The sequence below is a fragment of the Protopterus annectens genome, chromosome 10.part0 (genome assembly GCF_019279795.1).
Source record: "Protopterus annectens isolate FY-2018-M chromosome 10.part0, PAN1.0, whole genome shotgun sequence".
In the NCBI taxonomy this organism is placed as follows: Eukaryota; Metazoa; Chordata; order Ceratodontiformes; family Protopteridae; genus Protopterus; species Protopterus annectens.
This window is the reverse complement of record NC_056744.1, coordinates 519,993,161-520,015,991: the sequence shown is the minus strand read 5'-3', so window position 1 is coordinate 520,015,991 and position 22,831 is coordinate 519,993,161. Positions and strand designations below refer to the sequence as shown.

The 22,831-nt window shown below is 34.1% G+C and overlaps 1 protein-coding gene across 4 annotated transcripts in view; it reads left to right on the top strand.

Moving 5' to 3' along the window:
- The window catches only part of LOC122813204 (voltage-dependent R-type calcium channel subunit alpha-1E-like), a 4,399,719-nt gene that overhangs the window by 1,442,999 nt on the left and 2,933,889 nt on the right, over positions 1-22,831 (top strand). The window lies entirely within an intron of this gene.

Genomic DNA, 22,831 nt, shown 5'->3' with positions numbered 1-22,831 from the left:
CTGATTCAGAAGAGACAGAGCTGTGGTCTCTTTTGAAGTTTTAATATGCAGTTAAAGCCGAATGCATGTAAAACACAAGGTAAAGAAAACAAATCACAGTATTCAAAATATAAAAAGGCAATAAAGTAATACAAAATACAACAAATAAAAGCAAACTAACCTTTCCTTCACAGCAAAGTGTAGCAGAGTCTGGATGAGCCTTTCTGGTAAAGCTCTGAAATGTTTTATTTTACCCCTTAAATAGAAGGTTTAGTTCCTAGCTCCACCCCATCAGTTCACAAATGATTAACCTTAAGTGACCTCTTCTATCTTATGAATGAGTCCTTAATTGATCAGTTCTAATTTCTGCCTGACTCAGAAGAGACAGAGCTGTGGTCTCTTTTGAAGTTTTAATATGCAGTTAAAGCAGAATGCAAGTAAAACACAAGGTAAAGAAAACAAACCACAGTATTCAAAATATAAAAGGCAATAAAGTAATACAAAATACAACAAATAAAAGCAAACTAACCTTTCCTTCACAGCAAAGTGTAGCAGAGTCTGGATGAGCCTTTCTGGTAAAGCTCTGAAATGTTTTATTTTACCCCTTAAATAGAAGGTTTAGTTCCTAGCTCCACCCCCTCAGTTCACAAATGATTAACCTTAAGTGACCTCTTCTATCTTATGAATGAGTCCTTAATTGATCAGTTCTAATTTCTGCCTGACTCAGAAGAGACAGAGCTGTGGTCTCTTTTGAAGTTTTAATATGCAGTTAAAGCAGAATGCAAGTAAAACACAAGGTAAAGAAAACAAATCACAGTATTCAAAATATAAAAAGGCAATAAAGTAATACAAAATACAACAAATAAAAGCAAACTAACCTTTCCTTCACAGCAAAGTGTAGCAGAGTCTGGATGAGCCTTTCTGGTAAAGCTCTGAAATGTTTTATTTTACCCCTTAAATAGAAGGTTTAGTTCCTAGCTCCACCCCTCAGTTCACAAATGATTAACCTTAAGTGACCTCTTCTATCTTATGAATGAGTCCTTAATTGATCAGTTCTAATTTCTGCCTGACTCAGAAGAGACAGAGCTGTGGTCTCTTTTGAAGTTTTAATATGCAGTTAAAGCAGAATGCAAGTAAAACACAAGGTAAAGAAAACAAACCACAGTATTCAAAATATAAAAAGGCAATAAAGTAATACAAAATACAACAAATAAAAGCAAACTAACCTTTCCTTCACAGCAAAGTGTAGCAGAGTCTGGATGAGCCTTTCTGGTAAAGCTCTGAAATGTTTTATTTTACCCCTTAAATAGAAGGTTTAGTTCCTAGCTCCACCCCCTCAGTTCACAAATGATTAACCTTAAGTGACCTCTTCTATCTTATGAATGAGTCCTTAATTGATCAGTTCTAATTTCTGCCTGACTCAGAAGAGACAGAGCTGTGGTCTCTTTTGAAGTTTTAATATGCAGTTAAAGCAGAATGCAAGTAAAACACAAGGTAAAGAAAACAAACCACAGTATTCAAAATATAAAAAGGCAATAAAGTAATACAAAATACAACAAATAAAAGCAAACTAACCTTTCCTTCACAGCAAAGTGTAGCAGAGTCTGGATGAGCCTTTCTGGTAAAGCTCTGAAATGTTTTATTTTACCCCTTAAATAGAAGGTTTAGTTCCTAGCTCCACCCCCTCAGTTCACAAATGATTAACCTTAAGTGACCTCTTCTATCTTATGAATGAGTCCTTAATTGATCAGTTCTAATTTCTGCCTGACTCAGAAGAGACAGAGCTGTGGTCTCTTTTGAAGTTTTAATATGCAGTTAAAGCAGAATGCAAGTAAAACACAAGGTAAAGAAAACAAACCACAGTATTCAAAATATAAAAGGGCAACAAAGTAATACAAAATACAACAAATAAAAGCAAACTAACCTTTCCTTCACAGCAAAGTGTAGCAGAGTCTGGATGAGCCTTTCTGGTAAAGCTCTGAAATGTTTTATTTTACCCCTTAAATAGAAGGTTTAGTTCCTAGCTCCACCCCTCAGTTCACAAATGATTAACCTTAAGTGACCTCTTCTATCTTATGAATGAGTCCTTAATTGATCAGTTCTAATTTCTGCCTGACTCAGAAGAGACAGAGCTGTGGTCTCTTTTGAAGTTTTAATATGCAGTTAAAGCAGAATGCAAGTAAAACACAAGGTAAAGAAAACAAACCACAGTATTCAAAATATAAAAAGGCAATAAAGTAATACAAAATACAACAAATAAAAGCAAACTAACCTTTCCTTCACAGCAAAGTGTAGCAGAGTCTGGATGAGCCTTTCTGGTAAAGCTCTGAAATGTTTTATTTTACCCCTTAAATAGAAGGTTTAGTTCCTAGCTCCACCCCTCAGTTCACAAATGATTAACCTTAAGTGACCTCTTCTATCTTATGAATGAGTCCTTAATTGATCAGTTCTAATTTCTGCCTGACTCAGAAGAGACAGAGCTGTGGTCTCTTTTGAAGTTTTAATATGCAGTTAAAGCAGAATGCAAGTAAAACACAAGGTAAAGAAAACAAACCACAGTATTCAAAATATAAAAAGGCAATAAAGTAATACAAAATACAACAAATAAAAGCAAACTAACCTTTCCTTCACAGCAAAGTGTAGCAGAGTCTGGATGAGCCTTTCTGGTAAAGCTCTGAAATGTTTTATTTTACCCCTTAAATAGAAGGTTTAGTTCCTAGCTCCACCCCCTCAGTTCACAAATGATTAACCTTAAGTGACCTCTTCTATCTTATGAATGAGTCCTTAATTGATCAGTTCTAATTTCTGCCTGACTCAGAAGAGACAGAGCTGTGGTCTCTTTTGAAGTTTTAATATGCAGTTAAAGCAGAATGCAAGTAAAACACAAGGTAAAGAAAACAAATCACAGTATTCAAAATATAAAAAGGCAATAAAGTAATACAAAATACAACAAATAAAAGCAAACTAACCTTTCCTTCACAGCAAAGTGTAGCAGAGTCTGGATGAGCCTTTCTGGTAAAGCTCTGAAATGTTTTATTTTACCCCTTAAATAGAAGGTTTAGTTCCTAGCTCCACCCCCTCAGTTCACAAATGATTAACCTTAAGTGACCTCTTCTATCTTATGAATGAGTCCTTAATTGATCAGTTCTAATTTCTGCCTGACTCAGAAGAGACAGAGCTGTGGTCTCTTTTGAAGTTTTAATATGCAGTTAAAGCAGAATGCAAGTAAAACACAAGGTAAAGAAAACAAATCACAGTATTCAAAATATAAAAAGGCAATAAAGTAATACAAAATACAACAAATAAAAGCAAACTAACCTTTCCTTCACAGCAAAGTGTAGCAGAGTCTGGATGAGCCTTTCTGGTAAAGCTCTGAAATGTTTTATTTTACCCCTTAAATAGAAGGTTTAGTTCCTAGCTCCACCCCTCAGTTCACAAATGATTAACCTTAAGTGACCTCTTCTATCTTATGAATGAGTCCTTAATTGATCAGTTCTAATTTCTGCCTGACTCAGAAGAGACAGAGCTGTGGTCTCTTTTGAAGTTTTAATATGCAGTTAAAGCAGAATGCAAGTAAAACACAAGGTAAAGAAAACAAACCACAGTATTCAAAATATAAAAAGGCAATAAAGTAATACAAAATACAACAAATAAAAGCAAACTAACCTTTCCTTCACAGCAAAGTGTAGCAGAGTCTGGATGAGCCTTTCTGGTAAAGCTCTGAAATGTTTTATTTTACCCCTTAAATAGAAGGTTTAGTTCCTAGCTCCACCCCCCAGTTCACAAATGATTAACCTTAAGTGACCTCTTCTATCTTATGAATGAGTCCTTAATTGATCAGTTCTAATTTCTGCCTGACTCAGAAGAGACAGAGCTGTGGTCTCTTTTGAAGTTTTAATATGCAGTTAAAGCAGAATGCAAGTAAAACACAAGGTAAAGAAAACAAACCACAGTATTCAAAATATAAAAAGGCAATAAAGTAATACAAAATACAACAAATAAAAGCAAACTAACCTTTCCTTCACAGCAAAGTGTAGCAGAGTCTGGATGAGCCTTTCTGGTAAAGCTCTGAAATGTTTTATTTTACCCCTTAAATAGAAGGTTTAGTTCCTAGCTCCACCCCCTCAGTTCACAAATGATTAACCTTAAGTGACCTCTTCTATCTTATGAATGAGTCCTTAATTGATCAGTTCTAATTTCTGCCTGACTCAGAAGAGACAGAGCTGTGGTCTCTTTTGAAGTTTTAATATGCAGTTAAAGCAGAATGCAAGTAAAACACAAGGTAAAGAAAACAAATCACAGTATTCAAAATATAAAAAGGCAATAAAGTAATACAAAATACAACAAATAAAAGCAAACTAACCTTTCCTTCACAGCAAAGTGTAGCAGAGTCTGGATGAGCCTTTCTGGTAAAGCTCTGAAATGTTTTATTTTACCCCTTAAATAGAAGGTTTAGTTCCTAGCTCCACCCTTTCAGTTCACAAATGATTAACCTTAAGTGACCTCTTCTATCTTATGAATGAGTCCTTAATTGATCAGTTCTAATTTCTGCCTGACTCAGAAGAGACAGAGCTGTGGTCTCTTTTGAAGTTTTAATATGCAGTTAAAAGCAGAATGCAAGTAAAACACAAGGTAAAGAAAACAAACCACAGTATTCAAAATATAAAAAGGCAATAAAGTAATACAAAATACAACAAATAAAAGCAAACTAACCTTTCCTTCACAGCAAAGTGTAGCAGAGTCTGGATGAGCCTTTCTGGTAAAGCTCTGAAATGTTTTATTTTACCCCTTAAATAGAAGGTTTAGTTCCTAGCTCCACCCCTCAGTTCACAAATGATTAACCTTAAGTGACCTCTTCTATCTTATGAATGAGTCCTTAATTGATCAGTTCTAATTTCTGCCTGACTCAGAAGAGACAGAGCTGTGGTCTCTTTTGAAGTTTTAATATGCAGTTAAAGCAGAATGCAAGTAAAACACAAGGTAAAGAAAACAAATCACAGTATTCAAAATATAAAAAGGCAATAAAGTAATACAAAATACAACAAATAAAAGCAAACTAACCTTTCCTTCACAGCAAAGTGTAGCAGAGTCTGGATGAGCCTTTCTGGTAAAGCTCTGAAATGTTTTATTTTACCCCTTAAATAGAAGGTTTAGTTCCTAGCTCCACCCCTCAGTTCACAAATGATTAACCTTAAGTGACCTCTTCTATCTTATGAATGAGTCCTTAATTGATCAGTTCTAATTTCTGCCTGACTCAGAAGAGACAGAGCTGTGGTCTCTTTTGAAGTTTTAATATGCAGTTAAAGCAGAATGCAAGTAAAACACAAGGTAAAGAAAACAAATCACAGTATTCAAAATATAAAAAGGCAATAAAGTAATACAAAATACAACAAATAAAAGCAAACTAACCTTTCCTTCACAGCAAAGTGTAGCAGAGTCTGGATGAGCCTTTCTGGTAAAGCTCTGAAATGTTTTATTTTACCCCTTAAATAGAAGGTTTAGTTCCTAGCTCCACCCCCTCAGTTCACAAATGATTAACCTTAAGTGACCTCTTCTATCTTATGAATGAGTCCTTAATTGATCAGTTCTAATTTCTGCCTGACTCAGAAGAGACAGAGCTGTGGTCTCTTTTGAAGTTTTAATATGCAGTTAAAGCAGAATGCAAGTAAAACACAAGGTAAAGAAAACAAACCACAGTATTCAAAATATAAAAAGGCAATAAAGTAATACAAAATACAACAAATAAAAGCAAACTAACCTTTCCTTCACAGCAAAGTGTAGCAGAGTCTGGATGAGCCTTTCTGGTAAAGCTCTGAAATGTTTTATTTTACCCCTTAAATAGAAGGTTTAGTTCCTAGCTCCACCCCCTCAGTTCACAAATGATTAACCTTAAGTGACCTCTTCTATCTTATGAATGAGTCCTTAATTGATCAGTTCTAATTTCTGCCTGACTCAGAAGAGACAGAGCTGTGGTCTCTTTTGAAGTTTTAATATGCAGTTAAAGCAGAATGCAAGTAAAACACAAGGTAAAGAAAACAAATCACAGTATTCAAAATATAAAAAGGCAATAAAGTAATACAAAATACAACAAATAAAAGCAAACTAACCTTTCCTTCACAGCAAAGTGTAGCAGAGTCTGGATGAGCCTTTCTGGTAAAGCTCTGAAATGTTTTATTTTACCCCTTAAATAGAAGGTTTAGTTCCTAGCTCCACCCCCTCAGTTCACAAATGATTAACCTTAAGTGACCTCTTCTATCTTATGAATGAGTCCTTAATTGATCAGTTCTAATTTCTGCCTGACTCAGAAGAGACAGAGCTGTGGTCTCTTTTGAAGTTTTAATATGCAGTTAAAAGCAGAATGCAAGTAAAACACAAGGTAAAGAAAACAAATCACAGTATTCAAAATATAAAAAGGCAATAAAGTAATACAAAATACAACAAATAAAAGCAAACTAACCTTTCCTTCACAGCAAAGTGTAGCAGAGTCTGGATGAGCCTTTCTGGTAAAGCTCTGAAATGTTTTATTTTACCCTTAAATAGAAAGTTTAGTTCCTAGCTCCACCCCTCAGTTCACAAATGATTAACCTTAAGTGACCTCTTCTATCTTATGAATGAGTCCTTAATTGATCAGTTCTAATTTCTGCCTGACTCAGAAGAGACAGAGCTGTGGTCTCTTTTGAAGTTTTAATATGCAGTTAAAGCAGAATGCAAGTAAAACACAAGGTAAAGAAAACAAATCACAGTATTCAAAATATAAAAAGGCAATAAAGTAATACAAAATACAACAAATAAAAGCAAACTAACCTTTCCTTCACAGCAAAGTGTAGCAGAGTCTGGATGAGCCTTTCTGGTAAAGCTCTGAAATGTTTTATTTTACCCCTTAAATAGAAGGTTTAGTTCCTAGCTCCACCCCTCAGTTCACAAATGATTAACCTTAAGTGACCTCTTCTATCTTATGAATGAGTCCTTAATTGATCAGTTCTAATTTCTGCCTGACTCAGAAGAGACAGAGCTGTGGTCTCTTTTGAAGTTTTAATATGCAGTTAAAAGCAGAATGCAAGTAAAACACAAGGTAAAGAAAACAAATCACAGTATTCAAAATATAAAAAGGCAATAAAGTAATACAAAATACAACAAATAAAAGCAAACTAACCTTTCCTTCACAGCAAAGTGTAGCAGAGTCTGGATGAGCCTTTCTGGTAAAGCTCTGAAATGTTTTATTTTACCCCTTAAATAGAAGGTTTAGTTCCTAGCTCCACCCCCTCAGTTCACAAATGATTAACCTTAAGTGACCTCTTCTATCTTATGAATGAGTCCTTAATTGATCAGTTCTAATTTCTGCCTGACTCAGAAGAGACAGAGCTGTGGTCTCTTTTGAAGTTTTAATATGCAGTTAAAAGCAGAATGCAAGTAAAACACAAGGTAAAGAAAACAAATCACAGTATTCAAAATAAAAAAGGCAATAAAGTAATACAAAATACAACAAATAAAAGCAAACTAACCTTTCCTTCACAGCAAAGTGTAGCAGAGTCTGGATGAGCCTTTCTGGTAAAGCTCTGAAATGTTTTATTTTACCCCTTAAATAGAAGGTTTAGTTCCTAGCTCCACCCCCTCAGTTCACAAATGATTAACCTTAAGTGACCTCTTCTATCTTATGAATGAGTCCTTAATTGATCAGTTCTAATTTCTGCCTGACTCAGAAGAGACAGAGCTGTGGTCTCTTTTGAAGTTTTAATATGCAGTTAAAGCAGAATGCAAGTAAAACACAAGGTAAAGAAAACAAATCACAGTATTCAAAATATAAAAAGGCAATAAAGTAATACAAAATACAACAAATAAAAGCAAACTAACCTTTCCTTCACAGCAAAGTGTAGCAGAGTCTGGATGAGCCTTTCTGGTAAAGCTCTGAAATGTTTTATTTTACCCCTTAAATAGAAGGTTTAGTTCCTAGCTCCACCCCCTCAGTTCACAAATGATTAACCTTAAGTGACCTCTTCTATCTTATGAATGAGTCCTTAATTGATCAGTTCTAATTTCTGCCTGACTCAGAAGAGACAGAGCTGTGGTCTCTTTTGAAGTTTTAATATGCAGTTAAAAGCAGAATGCAAGTAAAACACAAGGTAAAGAAAACAAATCACAGTATTCAAAATATAAAAAGGCAATAAAGTAATACAAAATACAACAAATAAAAGCAAACTAACCTTTCCTTCACAGCAAAGTGTAGCAGAGTCTGGATGAGCCTTTCTGGTAAAGCTCTGAAATGTTTTATTTTACCCCTTAAATAGAAGGTTTAGTTCCTAGCTCCACCCCCTCAGTTCACAAATGATTAACCTTAAGTGACCTCTTCTATCTTATGAATGAGTCCTTAATTGATCAGTTCTAATTTCTGCCTGACTCAGAAGAGACAGAGCTGTGGTCTCTTTTGAAGTTTTAATATGCAGTTAAAAGCAGAATGCAAGTAAAACACAAGGTAAAGAAAACAAATCACAGTATTCAAAATATAAAAAGGCAATAAAGTAATACAAAATACAACAAATAAAAGCAAACTAACCTTTCCTTCACAGCAAAGTGTAGCAGAGTCTGGATGAGCCTTTCTGGTAAAGCTCTGAAATGTTTTATTTTACCCCTTAAATAGAAGGTTTAGTTCCTAGCTCCACCCCTCAGTTCACAAATGATTAACCTTAAGTGACCTCTTCTATCTTATGAATGAGTCCTTAATTGATCAGTTCTAATTTCTGCCTGACTCAGAAGAGACAGAGCTGTGGTCTCTTTTGAAGTTTTAATATGCAGTTAAAAGCAGAATGCAAGTAAAACACAAGGTAAAGAAAACAAATCACAGTATTCAAAATATAAAAAGGCAATAAAGTAATACAAAATACAACAAATAAAAGCAAACTAACCTTTCCTTCACAGCAAAGTGTAGCAGAGCCTGGATGAGCCTTTCTGGTAAAGCTCTGAAATGTTTTATTTTACCCCTTAAATAGAAGGTTTAGTTCCTAGCTCCACCTCCTCAATTCACAAATGATTAACCTTAAGTGACCTCTTCTATCTTATGAATGAGTCCTTAATTGATCAGTTCTAATTTCTGCCTGACTCACAAGAGACAGAGCTGTGGTCTCTTTTGAAGTTTTAATATGCAGTTAAAAGCAGAATGCAAGTAAAACACAAGGTAAAGAAAACAAATCACAGTATTCAAAATATAAAAAGGCAATAAAGTAATACAAAATACAACAAATAAAAGCAAACTAACCTTTCCTTCACAGCAAAGTGTAGCAGAGTCTGGATGAGCCTTTCTGGTAAAGCTCTGAAATGTTTTATTTTACCCCTTAAATAGAAGGTTTAGTTCCTAGCTCCACCCCTCAATTCACAAATGATTAACCTTAAGTGACCTCTTCTATCTTATGAATGAGTCCTTAATTGATCAGTTCTAATTTCTGCCTGACTCACAAGAGACAGAGCTGTGGTCTCTTTTGAAGTTTTAATATGCAGTTAAAAGCAGAATGCAAGTAAAACACAAGGTAAAGAAAACAAATCACAGTATTCAAAATATAAAAAGGCAATAAAGTAATACAAAATACAACAAATAAAAGCAAACTAACCTTTCCTTCACAGCAAAGTGTAGCAGAGTCTGGATGAGCCTTTCTGGTAAAGCTCTGAAATGTTTTATTTTACCCCTTAAATAGAAGGTTTAGTTCCTAGCTCCACCCCCTCAGTTCACAAATGATTAACCTTAAGTGACCTCTTCTATCTTATGAATGAGTCCTTAATTGATCAGTTCTAATTTCTGCCTGACTCAGAAGAGACAGGGTTGTGGTCTCTTTTGAAGTTTTAATATGCAGTTAAAGCAGAATGCAAGTAAAACACAAGGTAAAGAAAACAAATCACAGTATTCAAAATGTAAAAAGGCAATAAAGTAATACAAACTACAACAAATAAAAGCAAACTAACCTTTCCTTCACAGCAAAGAGTAGCAGAGTCTGGATGAACCTCTCTGGTAAACCTCTGAAATGTTTTGTTTTACCCCTTAAATAGAAGGTTTAGTTGCTAGCTCCACCCCTTCAGTTCAGAAATGATTAACCTTAAGTGACCTCTTCTATCTTACAAATGAGTCTTTAATTGATCAGTTCTAATTTCTGCCTGACTCAGAAGAGACACAGCGGTGGTCTCTTTTTAAATTTTAATATGCCGTTAAAGCAGAATGCAAGTAAAACACAAGGTAAAGAAAACAAACCATAGTATTCAAAATATAAAAGGAAATAAAGTAATACAAAATACAACAAATAAAAGCAAACTAACCTTTCCTTCACAGCAAAGTGTAGCAGAGTCTGGATGAGCCTTTCTGGTAAAGCTCTGAAATGTTTTATTTTACCCCTTAAATAGAAGGTTTATTTCCTAGCTCCACCCCTCAGTTCACAAATGATTAACCTTAAGTGACCTCTTCTATCTTATGAATGAGTCCTTAATTGATCAGTTCTAATTTCTGCCTGACTCAGAAGAGACAGAGCTGTGGTCTCTTTTGAAGTTTTAATATGCAGTTAAAAGCAGAATACAAGTAAAACACAAGGTAAAGAAAACAAATCACAGTATTCAAAATATAAAAAGGCAATAAAGTAATACAAAATACAACAAATAAAAGCAAACTAACCTTTCCTTCACAGCAAAGTGTAGCAGAGTCTGGATGAGCCTTTCTGGTAAAGCTCTGAAATGTTTTATTTTACCCCTTAAATAGAAGGTTTAGTTCCTAGCTCCACCCCCTCAGTTCACAAATGATTAACCTTAAGTGACCTCTTCTATCTTATGAATGAGTCCTTAATTGATCAGTTCTAATTTCTGCCTGACTCAGAAGAGACAGAGCTGTGGTCTCTTTTGAAGTTTTAATATGCAGTTAAAAGCAGAATGCAAGTAAAACACAAGGTAAAGAAAACAAATCACAGTATTCAAAATATAAAAGGCAATAAAGTAATACAAAATACAACAAATAAAAAGCAAACTAACCTTTCCTTCACAGCAAAGTGTAGCAGAGTCTGGATGAGCCTTTCTGGTAAAGCTCTGAAATGTTTTATTTTACCCCTTAAATAGAAGGTTTAGTTCCTAGCTCCACCCCCTCAGTTCACAAATGATTAACCTTAAGTGACCTCTTCTATCTTATGAATGAGTCCTTAATTGATCAGTTCTAATTTCTGCCTGACTCACAAGAGACAGAGCTGTGGTCTCTTTTGAAGTTTTAATATGCAGTTAAAAGCAGAATACAAGTAAAACACAAGGTAAAGAAAACAAATCACAGTATTCAAAATATAAAAAGGCAATAAAGTAATACAAAATACAATAAATAAAAGCAAACTAACCTTTCCTTCACAGCAAAGTGTAGCAGAGTCTGGATGAGCCTTTCTGGTAAAGCTCTGAAATGTTTTATTTTACCCCTTAAATAGAAGGTTTAGTTCCTAGCTCCATCCCTCAATTCACAAATGATTAACCTTAAGTGACCTCTTCTATCTTATGAATGAGTCCTTAATTGATCAGTTCTAATTTCTGCCTGACTCACAAGAGACAGAGCTGTGGTCTCTTTTGAAGTTTTAATATGCAGTTAAAAGCAGAATACAAGTAAAACACAAGGTAAAGAAAACAAATCACAGTATTCAAAATATAAAAAGGCAATAAAGTAATACAAAATACAACAAATAAAAAGCAAACTAACCTTTCCTTCACAGCAAAGTGTAGCAGAGTCTGGATGAGCCTTTCTAGTAAAGCTCTGAAATGTTTTATTTTACCCCTTAAATAGAAGGTTTAGTTCCTAGCTCCACCCCCTCAGTTCACAAATGATTAACCTTAAGTGACCTCTTCTATCTTATGAATGAGTCCTTAATTGATCAGTTCTAATTTCTGCCTGACTCAGAAGAGACAGAGCTGTGGTCTCTTTTGAAGTTTTAATATGCAGTTAAAAACAGAATACAAGTAAAACACAAGGTAAAGAAAACAAATCACAGTATTCAAAATATAAAAGGCAATAAAATAATACAAAATACAACAAATAAAAGCAAACTAACCTTTCCTTCACAGCAAAGTGTAGCAGAGTCTGGATGAGCCTTTCTGGTAAAGCTCTGAAATGTTTTATTTTACCCCTTAAATAGAAGGTTTAGTTCCTAGGTCCACCCCTCAATTCACAAATGATTAACCTTAAGTGACCTCTTCTATCTTATGAATGAGTCCTTAATTGATCAGTTCTAATTTCTGCCTGACTCACAAGAGACAGAGCTGTGGTCTCTTTTGAAGTTTTAATATGCAGTTAAAAGCAGAATACAAGTAAAACACAAGGTAAAGAAAACAAATCACAGTATTCAAAATATAAAAAGGCAATAAAGTAATACAAAATACAACAAATAAAAAGCAAACTAACCTTTCCTTCACAGCAAAGTGTAGCAGAGTCTGGATGAGCCTTTCTAGTAAAGCTCTGAAATGTTTTATTTTACCCCTTAAATAGAAGGTTTAGTTCCTAGCTCCACCCCTCAGTTCACAAATAATTAACCTTAAGTGACCTCTTCTATCTTATGTATGAGTCCTTAATTGATCAGTTCTAATTTCTGCCTGACTCACAAGAGACAGAGCTGTGGTCTCTTTTGAAGTTTTAATATGCAGTTAAAAGCAGAATACAAGTAAAACACAAGGTAAAGAAAACAAATCACAGTATTCAAAATATAAAAAGGCAATAAAGTAATATAAAATACTTCAAATAAAAGGAAACTAACCTTTCGTTCACAGCAAAGTAGAGCAGACTCTGGATGAGCCTTTCTAGTAAAGCTCTGAAATGTTTTATTTTACCCCTTAAATAGAAGGTTTAGTTCCTAGCTCCATCCCCTCATTTTACAAATGATTAACCTTAAGTGACCTCTTCTATCTTATGTATGAGTCCTTAATTGATCAGTTCTAATTTCTGCCTGACTCACAAGAGACAGAGCTGTGGTCTCTTTTGAAGTTTTAATATGCAGTTAAAAGCAGAATACAAGTAAAACACAAGGTAAAGAAAACAAATCACAGTATTCAAAATATAAAAAGGCAATAAAGTAATACAAAATACAACAAATAAAAAGCAAACTAACCTTTCCTTCACAGCAAAGTGTAGCAGAGTCTGGATGAGCCTTTCTAGTAAAGCTCTGAAATGTTTTATTTTACCCCTTAAATAGAAGGTTTAGTTCCTAGCTCCTCCCCTCAGTTCACAAATGATTAACCTTAAGTGACCTCTTCTATCTTATGTATGAGTCCTTAATTGATCAGTTCTAATTTCTGCCTGACTCACAAGAGACAGAGCTGTGGTCTCTTTTGAAGTTTTAATATGCAGTTAAAAGCAGAATACAAGTAAAACACAAGGTAAAGAAAACAAATCACAGTATTCAAAATATAAAAGGCAATAAAGTAATACAAAATACAACAAATAAAAAGCAAACTAACCTTTCCTTCACAGCAAAGTGTAGCAGAGTCTGGATGAGCCTTTCTAGTAAAGCTCTGAAATGTTTTATTTTACCCCTTAAATAGAAGGTTTAATTCCTAGCTCCACCCCTCAGTTCACAAATGATTAACCTTAAGTGACCTCTTCTATCTTATGTATGAGTCCTTAATTGATCAGTTCTAATTTCTGCCTGACTCACAAGAGACAGAGCTGTGGTCTCTTTTAAAGTTTTAATATGCAGTTAAAAGCAGAATACAAGTAAAACACAAGGTAAAGAAAACAAATCACAGTATTCAAAATATAAAAGGCAATAAAGTAATACAAAATACAACAAACATAAAGAAAACCAACCTTTCCTTCACAGCGAAGTGTAGCAGAGTCTGGATGAGCCTTTCTAGTAAAGCTCTGAATTGTTTTATTTTACCCCTTAAATAAATGGTTCAGTTTCTAGCTCCACCCCCTCAGTTCACAAACGATTAACCTTAAGTGACCTCTTCTATCTTATGTATGAGTCCTTAATTGATCAGTTCTAATTTCTGCCTGACTGACAAGAGACAGAGCTGTTGTCTCTTTTGAAGTTTTAATATGCAGTTAAAAGCAGAATACAAGTAAAACACAAGGCAAAGAAAACAAATCACAGTATTCAAAATATAAAAAGGCAATAAAGTAATACAAAATACAACAAATAAAAGCAAACTAACCTTTCCTTCACAGCAAAGTGTAGCAGAGTCTGGGTGAGCCTTTCTAGTAAAGCTCTGAAATGTTTTATTTTACCCCTTAAATAGAAGGTTTAGTTCCTAGCTCCACCCCTCAGTTCACAAATGATTAACCTTAAGTGACCTCTTCTATCTTATGTATGAGTCCTTAATTGATCAGTTCTAATTTCTGCCTGACTCACAAGAGACAGAGCTGTGGTCTCTTTTGAAGTTTTAATATGCAGTTAAAAGCAGAATACAAGTAAAACACAAGGTAAAGAAAACAAATCACAGTATTCAAAATATAAAAAGGCAATAAAGTAATACAAAATACAACAAATAAAAAGCAAACTAACCTTTCCTTCACAGCAAAGTGTAGCAGAGTCTGGGTGAGCCTTTCTAGTAAAGCTCTGAAATGTTTTATTTTACCCCTTAAATAGAAGGTTTAGTTCCTAGCTCCACCCCCTCAGTTCACAAATGATTAACCTTAAGTGACCTCTTCTATCTTATGTATGAGTCCTTAATTGATCAGTTCTAATTTCTGCCTGACTCACAAGAGACAGAGCTGTGGTCTCTTTTGAAGTTTTAATATGCAGTTAAAAGCAGAATACAAGTAAAACACAAGGTAAAGAAAACAAATCACAGTATTCAAAATATAAAAAGGCAATAAAGTAATACAAAATACAACAAATAAAAGCAAACTAACCTTTCCTTCACAGCAAAGTGTAGCAGAGTCTGGATGAGCCTTTCTAGTAAAGCTCTGAAATGTTTTATTTTACCCCTTAAATAGAAGGTTTAGTTCCTAGCTCCACCCCCTCAGTTCACAAATGATTAACCTTAAGTGACCTCTTCTATCTTATGTATGAGTCCTTAATTGATCAGTTCTAATTTCTGCCTGACTCACAAGAGACAGAGCTGTGGTCTCTTTTGAAGTTTTAATATGCAGTTAAAAGCAGAATACAAGTAAAACACAAGGTAAAGAAAACAAATCACAGTATTCAAAATATAAAAAGGCAATAAAGTAATACAAAATACAACAAATAAAAAGCAAACTAACCTTTCCTTCACAGCAAAGTGTAGCAGAGTCTGGGTGAGCCTTTCTAGTAAAGCTCTGAAATGTTTTATTTTACCCCTTAAATAGAAGGTTTAGTTCCTAGCTTCACCCCTCAGTTCACAAATGATTAACCTTAAGTGACCTCTTCTATCTTATGTATGAGTCCTTAATTGATCAGTTCTAATTTCTGCCTGACTCACAAGAGACAGAGCTGTGGTCTCTTTTGAAGTTGTAATATGCAGTTAAAAGCAGAATACAAGTAAAACACAAGGAAAAGAAAACAAATCAAGTATTCAAAATATAAAAAGGCAATAAAGTAATACAAAATACATCAAATAAAAGGAAACTAACCTTTCTTTCACAGCAAAGTGTAGCAGAGTCTGGGTGAGCCTTTCTAGTAAAGCTCTGAAATGTTTTATTTTACCCCTTAAATGGAAGGTTTAGTTCCTAGCTCCACCCCTCATTTCACAAATGATTAACCTTAAGTGACCTCTTCTATCTTATGTATGAGTCCTTAATTGATCAGTTCTAATTTCTGCCTGACTCACAAGAGACAGAGCTGTGGTCTCTTTTGAAGTTTTAATATGCAGTTAAAAGCAGAATACAAGTAAAACACAAGGTAAAGAAAACAAATCACAGTATTCAAAATATAAAAAGGCAATAAAGTAATACAAAATACAACAAATAAAAGCAAACTAACCTTTCCTTCACAGCAAAGTGTAGCAGAGTCTGGGTGAGCCTTTCTAGTAAAGCTCTGAAATGTTTTATTTTACCCCTTAAATAGAAGGTTTAGTTCCTAGCTCCACCCCCTCAGTTCACAAATGATTAACCTTAAGTGACCTCTTCTATCTTATGTATGAGTCCTTAATTGATCAGTTCTAATTTCTGCCTGACTCACAAGAGACAGAGCTGTGGTCTCTTTTGAAGTTTTAATATGCAGTTAAAAGCAGAATACAAGTAAAACACAAGGTAAAGAAAACAAATCACAGTATTCAAAATATAAAAGGCAATAAAGTAATACAAAATACAACAAATAAAAAGCAAACTAACCTTTCCTTCACAGCAAAGTGTAGCAGAGTCTGGGTGAGCCTTTCTAGTAAAGCTCTGAAATGTTTTATTTTACCCCTTAAATAGAAGGTTTAGTTCCTAGCTCCACCCCCTCAGTTCACAAATGATTAACCTTAAGTGACCTCTTCTATCTTATGTATGAGTGCTTAATTGATCAGTTCTTATTTCTGCCAGACTCAGAAGAGACAGAGCTGTGGACTCTTTTGAAAATGTAATATGCAGTTAAAAGCAGAATACAAGTAAAACACAAGGTAAAGAAAACAAATTAAGTATTCAAAATATAAAAAGGCAATAAAGTAATAGAAAATACATCAAACAAAAGGAAACTAACCTTTCTTTCACAGCAAAGTTTAGCAGTGTTTGGGTGAGCCTTTCTAGTAAAGGTCTGAAATGTTTTATTTTACCCCTTAAATAGAAGGTTTAGTTCCTAGCTCCACCTCCTCATTTCACAAATGATTAACCTTAAGTGACCTCTTCTATCTTATGTATGAATCCTTAAATTATCAGTTCTAAGTTCTGCCTGACTCACAAGAGACAGAGCTGTGGTCTCTTTTGAAGTTTTAATATGCAGCTAAAAGCAGAATACAAGTAAATCACAAGGTAAAGAAAACAAATCACAGTATTCAAAATATAAAAGGCAATAAAGAAATACAAAATACAACAAATATAAAGCAAAGTAATGTTTCCTTCACAGCAAAGTGTAGCAGAGTCTGGGTAAGCTTTCTAGTAAAACTCTGAAATGTTTTATTTTACCCTTAAATAGAAGGTTTAGTTCATAGCTGCACCCCCTCAGTTCACAAATGAGTAACCTTAAGTGACCTCTTCTATCTTATGTATGAGTCCTTAATTGATCAGTTCTAATTTCTGCCTGACTCACAAGAGACAGAGCTGTGGTCTCTTTTGAAGTTTTAATATGCAGTTAAAAGCAGAATACAAGTAAAACACAAGGTAAAGAAAACAAATCACAGTATTCAAAATATAAAAAGGCAATAAAGTAATACAAAATACAACAAATAAAAAGCAAACTAACCTTTCCTTCACAGCAAAGTGTAGCAGAGTCTGGGTGAGCCTTTCTAGTAAAGCTCTGAAATGTTTTATTTTACCCCTTAAATAGAAGGTTTAGTTCCTAGCTCCACCCCCTCAGTTCACAAATGATTAACCTTAAGTGACCTCTTCTATCTTATGTATGAGTCCTTAATTGATCAGTTCTAATTTCTGCCTGACTCACAAGAGACAGAGCTGTGGTCTCTTTTGAAGTTTTAATATGCAGTTAAAAGCAGAATACAAGTAAAACACAAGGAAAAGAAAACAAATCATGTATTCAAAATATGAAAAGGCAATAAAGTAATACAAAATACACCAAATAAAAGGAAACTAACCTTTCTTTCACAGCAAAGTGTAGAAGAATCTGGGTGAGCCTTTCTAGTAATGCTCTGAAATGTTTTATTTTACCCCTTAAATGGAAGGTTTAGTTCCTAGCCCCACCCCCTCATTTCACAAATGATTAACCTTAAGTGACCTCTTCTATCTTATGTATGAATCCTTAAATTATCATTTCTAAGTTCTGCCTGACTCACAAGAGACAGAGCTGTGGTCTCTTTTGAAGTTTTAATATGCAGTTAAAAGCAGAATACAAGTAAAACACAAGGTAAAGAAAACAAATCACAGTATTCAAAATATAAAAGGCAATAAAGTAATAGAAAATACAACAAATAAAAGAAAACTAACCTTTCCTTCACAGCAAAGTGTAGCAGAGTCTGGGTGAGCCTTTCTAGTAAAGCTCTGAAATGTTGTATTTTGCCCCTTAAATAGAAAGTTTAGTCCCTAGCTTCACCCCTCAGATCACAAATGATTAACCTTAAGTGACCTCTTCTATCTTATGTATGAGTCCTTAATTGATCAGTTCTAATTTCTGCCTGACTCACAAGAGACAGAGCTGTGGTCTCTTTTGAAGTTGTAATATGCAGTTAAAAGCAGAATACAAGTAAAACACAAGGTAAAGAAAACAAATCACAGTATTCAAAATATAAAAAGGCAATAAAGTAATACAAAATACTTCAAATAAAAGGAAACTAACCTTTCTTTCACAGCAAAGTGTAGCAGAGTCTGGGTGAGCCTTTCTAGTAAAGCTCTGAAATGTTTTATTTTACCCCTTAAATAGAAGGTTTAGTTCCTAGCTCCACCCCCTCAGTTCACAAATGATTAACCTTAAGTGACCTCTTCTATCTTATGTATGAGTCCTTAATTGATCAGTTCTAATTTCTGCCTGACTCACAAGAGACAGAGCTGTGGTCTCTTTTGAAGTTTTAATATGCAGTTAAAAGCAGAATACAAGTAAAACACAAGGTAAAGAAAACAAATCACAGTATTCAAAATATAAAAAGGCAATAAAGTAATACAAAATACAACAAATAAAAAGCAAACTAACCTTTCCTTCACAGCAAAGTGTAGCAGAGTCTGGGTGAGCCTTTCTAGTAAAGCTCTGAAATGTTTTATTTTACCCCTTAAATAGAAGGTTTAGTTCCTAGCTCCACCCCTCAGTTCACAAATGATTAACCTTAAGTGACCTCTTCTATCTTATGTATGAGTCCTTAATTGATCAGTTCTAATTTCTGCCTGACTCACAAGAGACAGAGCTGTGGTCTCTTTTGAAGTTTTAATATGCAGTTAAAAGCAGAATACAAGTAAAACACAAGGTAAAGAAAACAAATCACAGTATTCAAAATATAAAAAGGCAATAAAGTAATACAAAATACAACAAATAAAAGCAAACTAACCTTTCCTTCACAGCAAAGTGTAGCAGAGTCTGGGTGAGCCTTTCTAGTAAAGCTCTGAAATGTTTTATTTTACCCCTTAAATAGAAGGTTTAGTTCCTAGCTCCACCCCTCAGTTCACAAATGATTAACCTTAAGTGACCTCTTCTATCTTATGTATGAGTCCTTAATTGATCAGTTCTAATTTCTGCCTGACTCACAAGAGACAGAGCTGTGGTCTCTTTTGAAGTTTTAATATGCAGTTAAAAGCAGAATACAAGTAAAACACAAGGTAAAGAAAACAAATCACAGTATTCAAAATATAAAAAGGCAATAAAGTAATACAAAATACAACAAATAAAAGCAAACTAACCTTTCCTTCACAGCAAAGTGTAGCAGAGTCTGGTGAGCTTTTCTAGTAAAGCTCTGAAATGTTTTATTTTACCCCTTAAATAGAAGGTTTAGTTCCTAGCTCCACCCCCTCAGTTCACAAATGATTAACCTTAAGTGACCTCTTCTATCTTATGTATGAGTCCTTAATTGATCAGTTCTAATTTCTGCCTGACTCACAAGAGACAGAGCTGTGGTCTCTTTTGAAGTTTTAATATGCAGTTAAAAGCAGAATACAAGTAAAACACAAGGTAAAGAAAACAAATCACAGTATTCAAAATATAAAAAGGCAATAAAGTAATACAAAATACAACAAATAAAAAGCAAACTAACCTTTCCTTCACAGCAAAGTGTAGCAGAGTCTGGGTGAGCCTTTCTAGTAAAGCTCTGAAATGTTTTATTTTACCCCTTAAATAGAAGGTTTAGTTCCTAGCTCCACCCCTCAGTTCACAAATGATTAACCTTAAGTGACCTCTTCTATCTTATGTATGAGTCCTTAATTGATCAGTTCTAATTTCTGCCTGACTCACAAGAGACAGAGCTGTGGTCTCTTTTGAAGTTTTAATATGCAGTTAAAAGCAGAATACAAGTAAAACACAAGGTAAAGAAAACAAATCACAGTATTCAAAATATAAAAGGCAATAAAGTAATACAAAATACAACAAATAAAAAGCAAACTAACCTTTCCTTCACAGCAAAGTGTAGCAGAGTCTGGGTGAGCCTTTCTAGTAAAGCTCTGAAATGTTTTATTTTACCCCTTAAATAGAAGGTTTAGTTCCTAGCTCCACCCCCCAGTTCACAAATGATTAACCTTAAGTGACCTCTTCTATCTTATGTATGAGTCCTTAATTGATCAGTTCTAATTTCTGCCTGACTCACAAGAGACAGAGCTGTGGTCTCTTTTGAAGTTTTAATATGCAGTTAAAAGCAGAATACAAGTAAAACACAAGGTAAAGAAAACAAATCACAGTATTCAAAATATAAAAAGGCAATAAAGTAATACAAAATACAACAAATAAAAAGCAAACTAACCTTTCCTTCACAGCAAAGTGTAGCAGAGTCTGGTGAGCTTTTCTAGTAAAGCTCTGAAATGTTTTATTTTACCCTTAAATAGAAGGTTTAGTTCCTAGCTCCACCCCCTCAGTTCACAAATGATTAACCTTAAGTGACCTCTTCTATCTTATGTATGAGTCCTTAATTGATCAGTTCTAATTTCTGCCTGACTCACAAGAGACAGAGCTGTGGTCTCTTTTGAAGTTTTAATATGCAGTTAAAAGCAGAATACAAGTAAAACACAAGGTAAAGAAAACAAATCACAGTATTCAAAATATAAAAAGGCAATAAAGTAATACAAAATACAACAAATAAAAAGCAAACTAACCTTTCCTTCACAGCAAAGTGTAGCAGAGTCTGGTGAGCTTTTCCAGTAAATCTCTGAAATGTTTTATTTTACCTCCTAAATAGAAGGTTTAGTTCCTAGCTGCAACCCCTCAGTTCACAAATGATTAACCTTAAGTGACCTCTTCTATCTTATGTATGAGTCCTTAATTGATCAGTTCTAGTTTCTGCCTGACTCACAAGTGACAGAGCTGTGGTCTCATTTGAAGTTTTAATATGCAGTTAAAAGCAGAATACAAGTAAAACACAAGGTAAAGAAAACAAATCACAGTATTCAAAATATAAAAAGGCAATAAAGTAATACAAAATACAACAAATAAAAGCAAACTAACCTTTCCTTCACAGCAAAGTGTAGCAGAGTCTGGTAAGCTTTTCTAGTAAAGCTCTGAAATTTTTTATTTTACCCTTAAATAGAAAGTTTAGTCCCTAGCTTCACCCCTCAGATCACAAATGATTAACCTTAAGTGACCTCTTCTATCTTATGTATGAGTCCTTAATTGATCAGTTCTAATTTCTGCCTGACTCACAAGAGACAGAGCTGTGGTCTCTTTTGAAGTTTTAATATGCAGTTAAAAGCAGAATACAAGTAAAACACAAGGTAAAGAAAACAAATCACAGTATTCCAAATATAAAAAGGCAATAAAGTAGTACAAAATACAACAAATAGAAAGCAGACTAACCTTTCCTTCACATCAAAGTGTAGCAGAGTCTGGTGAGCTTTTCCAGTAAATCTCTGAAATGTTTTATTTTACCCCTTAAATAGAAGGTTTAGTTCCTAGCTTCACCCCTCAGTTCACAAATGATTAACCTTAAGTGACCTCTTCTATCTTATGTATCAGTCCTTAATTGATCAGTTCTATTTTCTGCCTGATGCACAAGTGACAGAGCTGTGGTCTTATTTGAAGTTTTAATATGTAGTTAAAGGCAGAATAAAAATTAAACACAAGGAAAAGAAAACAAATCACAGTATTCAAAATATTAAAAAGCAATAAAATAATACAAAATACAGCAAATAAAAAGCAAACTAACTTTTCCTTCACAGCAAAGTGTAGTAGAGTCTGGGTGAGCTTTTCTAGTAAAGCTCTGAAATGTTTTATTTTACCCCTTAAATAGAAGGTTTAGTTCCTTTCTCCACCCCCTCAGTTCACAAATGATTAACCTTAAGTGACCTCTTCTATCTTATGTATGAGTCCTTATTTGATCAGTTCTAATTTTTGCCTGACTCACAAGAGACAAGCTGTGGTCTCTTTTGAAGTTTTAATATGCAGTTAAAAGCAGAATACAAGTAAAACAAAAGGTAAAGAAAATAAATCAAGTATTCAAAATATAAAAAGGCAATAAAGTAATACAAAATACTTCAAATAAAAGGAAACTAACCTTTCTTTCACAGCAAAGTGTAGCAGAGTCTGGGTGAGCCTTTCTAGTAAAGCTCTGAAATGTTTTATTTTACCCCTTAAATAGAAGGTTTAGTTCCTAGCTCCACCCTTTCAGTTCACAAATGATTAACCTTAAGTGACCTCTTCTATCTTATGTATGAGTCCTTAATTGATCAGTTCTAATTTCTGCCTGACTCACAAGAGACAGAGCTGTGGTCTCTTTTGAAGTTTTAATATGCAGTTAAAAGCAGAATACAAGTAAAACACAAGGTAAAGAAAACAAATCACAGTATTCAAAATATAAAAAGGCAATAAAGTAATACAAAATACAACAAATAAAAAGCAAACTAACCTTTCCTTCACAGCAAAGTGTAGCAGAGTCTGGTGAGCTTTTCTAGTAAAGCTCTGAAATGTTTTATTTTACCCCTTAAATAGAAGGTTTAGTTCCTAGCTCCACCCCCTCAGTTCACAAATGATTAACCTTAAGTGACCTCTTCTATCTTATGTATGAGTCCTTAATTGATCAGTTCTAATTTCTGCCTGACTCACAAGAGACAGAGCTGTGGTCTCTTTTGAAGTTTTAATATGCAGTTAAAAGCAGAATACAAGTAAAACACAAGGTAAAGAAAACAAATCACAGTATTCAAAATATAAAAAGGCAATAAAGTAATACAAAA